This window comes from Elephantulus edwardii, unplaced genomic scaffold, assembly GCF_000299155.1.
Source record: "Elephantulus edwardii isolate Elephantulus edwardi_28Jun2011 unplaced genomic scaffold, EleEdw1.0 scaffold00085, whole genome shotgun sequence".
Taxonomy (NCBI): domain Eukaryota; kingdom Metazoa; phylum Chordata; class Mammalia; order Macroscelidea; family Macroscelididae; genus Elephantulus; species Elephantulus edwardii.
This window is the reverse complement of record NW_006399835.1, coordinates 10,716,729-10,720,658: the sequence shown is the minus strand read 5'-3', so window position 1 is coordinate 10,720,658 and position 3,930 is coordinate 10,716,729. Positions and strand designations below refer to the sequence as shown.

Here is a 3,930-nt window from a genome sequence, read left to right as displayed (position 1 = left end):
CATGGTTTTTGGAAACAAGATTAAATAAAAAAATCACTTCTAAGATGCAATACACCTTATTCTTTTTGGTCCTTCAATATTCAAGAAAAGGGATAATCCACTATATTTATTTTCTTACCACCCAAATGCTTCAACCTATACATTTTAAACTTTTTAAAACATTGGTTATATTGCCCAACTTCGTTATTGAAAGGATATTAACAAGACATTATTTTGGCAAATTAAATCTTAAACATGGCTTTTCAACAGGATTTAAAAGGTGACTATCCCTAGAGTTCCATGTTAACATGTAGTTTTCAAAATCTTACAAGAGTAATGCTTAAAATATTGTACAGTTAACCTAATTAAAATAATTAGCTTCAAAATGACAACTTGATAAGCTAAGTAAAGCCTACACTATTTAACATTTGCTTGGAAACTTGATTTGTCAGTTATGCATAATAAAAATTCCAGTCATCAAGAAAATTACAAAATTTTTTATCATAACATGATTTCTTTCACCCACCAACTTTTTTTTATCTTACTATAGATAAATACCAACATGTTCTCATTTTCACACTAAACCACACAGGATTGATGCATTTGGTCAGACTACCATTCGCATTGTTAAATTCAATTTTCTCTTTATATAACTTGGTAAAATTTCATTTCTTCTAGATTCCAAAAGTACCTACAAAACCCATGCAGTTTTACCATTTTTAATATACTATGGAATATCATACAAAGTAAGGTATCTCAGTGTCATGTATAACCAAGTTACTGTCAATCCAAAAATTTTTGCACATCAATAAAAAGATATCTAAGAACTTAGGAACAATATTCTTCTCACTACTGTATAAAAATAACCACAATGAATAAGTATTTGTGTAATATTTACTCCATTGTCTCATTTCCAGAAACTGTGACAAGCTGTAAAGGTATTTCAGTATTGGTAAGGATATCTTGATTGCTGGTGGCGGAAGTATTAACAGTTCCTATCCCTGAAACAGAACCTTGTTGAATATTTGCAAGGATAAGCGTGGTTCCTCCTGTAGTAATCAAAGTATCATCTCGCGCAGCTTCCACAGATGCCAGCACTGTACTGTTAGAGTGAATACCTTTTTTTATTTTGATGTGTTTTAATATGTTTGGCAAGGTGGTCACTTCTCATAAAGCATTTTGAACATTCTAGGCAAACAAATTTCTTCTCACCTGTATGTGTTCTTCTGTGCCTCTGTAATTCATCACTTCGAGTAAATCTTTTACCACGGAACATCCAGTTACAAACAAAAGGGCGCTCCCCAGAATGCCAACACAGATGAGCTCTCAGATATGAGGTCTTCCCATAGACTTTACCACATCCTGGTTTATGACAAATGCGTTGTTTCTTTTTCCCAAGATTAGTTCCTCTCCCACCACCTTCTTTATAGTTGGGACAGGTGCAAGCTACCCTTGGAAGTCTTTCTCCTTCTTGATGTTGTTGGTCCCCTTCTTCATCTACCACCTGTACTCTTAAGTGTGTTAAATCATTGGTATTCAATGTAGAATCACCACCCTCTTCAGGATCAGGTTCCTTTTCCTTGATCCTAATATTTGTCAGCATTTTCTCCTGAGTGTAGCTGCATACCAGCAGAATCTATAGAATTTACTGTAACTGTCTGTAGATTTGGCAACTGACCAGTGCTTAGACTAAGTCAAGGCTCCACCGGCTGCAACTTAACCAAGAGTGAGAGTCTGAACAGGCATCAAACTTATCTGTTGGGCAGCAGTATTCTGTATTTGCAAGTTTTGCAAGTTCTGGACCCCTTGTACTTGAAAAGTCTGCCAAGTTATTTGTCCAGAAGGGGTCACTGTCTGTGCCTGAATTAAAATGGTTCCTGGATTCAGCTGCAACTGAAGATTTTGCAAAGCTTGTTGTGATATATTCTGACCACTGGCTTGCACACCATGGATTGTCTGTGGTGTAATACCTTGCACAATTTGAGCTTGACTGCTGCTGAGACTCTTGAAGTTGTAGATGTTGTACAATAGGCTGTGCTGTAGAAACCTGAATATTCTGAGCCTGTGTCTCTTCAGAAACAGGCAACTGGATATAATTTCCCTGACGATCTGAAGAACGTACTTGTACACTAGAAGAGGTCAAGCTATTTGTGTTTTGTTGTAATATACCTGTACTATCTATAGTCACGGGCAATTGTGAAGAAGATGATGTTGGCACAAATATCTGTATCTGTTTCATTAATAGCCAGAGAAACTCGCTCACCAGTCCTTTCTGAATTGTCGGAACTATCCATAACTTGTCCTGTATTTATCAAATGTCCATCGGCATTAATGCCTGCAGTCATTGTCTGAGAACTGCCAGAGAGTCCTAAAGAATCTAGATCGACACTGTAGATTGGTACAAAGGTAATATTTCCTGGCAGACCAAGAGGCACATTAGCAACTACTTGAGTTTGGCCAGGAAAAGGTGAACCACCAAGTGCAACTCCCTGAACTTGGACTTGACCAGTCTGTGGTATAAGATCCTGGATATTACTAGGAGGTGTTCCAGAGGCAAGTAAAGTTTGATTAGAGCCAGGAATTATCTGAATTTGACCACTTTCTTGATTTATAGCCCCGTTATCTGAAGAGCCTGTGAAACCAATCTGAACCTGCTGACCATCTGTTGACTGAATCTGTGGTATTACTTGATATTGAACACTGGGCACTGTACCATTTGATGTCTCTGATCCTGGTGCAACAGAAAATATTTGTTGATTCTGCCAATTCTGAATAGGAAGAACATAGTGCCCACTTGAAGTAGTAGCACTTGGAATCTGTACTAGATTATCAGCTTCATCTATTTCTGGAACATATTTGTTCCCCAATGATTAAAGGGAAGGGATTGAGAGCTTATAATATTTCCTCCATGAACAGTTTCCACATTATTCTACAGGCTTAGTTTATTTTAGAACCAAAGTTGATAGTTTTGAACCTGTTTGTTGTCTTTGCTGTGACCCCTTTCTGTATGATTAGTGAAAAGGCTTACATAAGCCTATGTTTTCTTCTTTTGTCTCCTCTCGTCATAAAATCCCTTAATAGGGAAATTTTTAAAACTTTGTGGTTGTTATTTTTGGCTTCTCTTGTCATCTTAAGTTTGGAGAAACAGTAAAACACCTCAACCATTTAGAACAGGGAAAACAACAAAAATGATAGAATACATTTAGAGAACTCAGACACACTTGATGTGTGGATTCACCATTGAGTGGCATGAGGCTAATGGTCCTTTTATCACTGAGATTGCTGCCTTGGGTGCAACTCACTGAGAACCAATGAGAAATATTCTCTGCTGTCTGGGATTTCAAAGCCCTTTATTGCTTTATGTGTTCAGACGGGCATCAGGTAAATGGAGTGCTTATAATTGTAGGTGTACTACCAGCCATTAAAGCAAATATATTTACAACCCCTGTAATTATGTTTTGGTAAAAGTTGTTCTGGATGGCTCAGCAGGAGTCTTCCCTTGATAATATGTTCACTTTGATATTTTCTCCAATGATGCAGAACAGCTCATAGTCCAAACATTTTCTCTTGATCATACTTCTATTTCTGGTATGACCTTCTTCAAGTTCTAAAAGAAAAAAAAAAACCCAAAATACAAAACCCTCACAATTTATAGAAACGTACACAATTACAGATAACTATAATATGCTCGAGGAGCTTAATGATTTATTGATGCAGTTATTGGAAAAATATCTATAATCCAAAGGCTAATGAAAGAAGGCACAGAAAGTATGATATTTTTAAAAGTATGTATTTAATTATGGTAATTGGATTCTCACTCTGGCCTTCTGTGTTCTTAGACAGATTTTTCTACCGTCTAAATTTTTATGTGGAATGACAGGACAATAGATGCTTCTACACAGAACTATTATATTAAAGCCTTCTATTCAGCAACACCATGAGTCCTCTCTT

The 3,930-nt window shown here is 36.6% G+C and overlaps 1 pseudogene; it reads right to left on the bottom strand.

Moving 5' to 3' along the window:
• Nucleotides 1-873: 873 nt before the first annotated feature.
• Nucleotides 874-3,401, bottom strand: LOC102847479 (annotated as a pseudogene).
• Nucleotides 3,402-3,930: the final 529 nt, after the last annotated feature.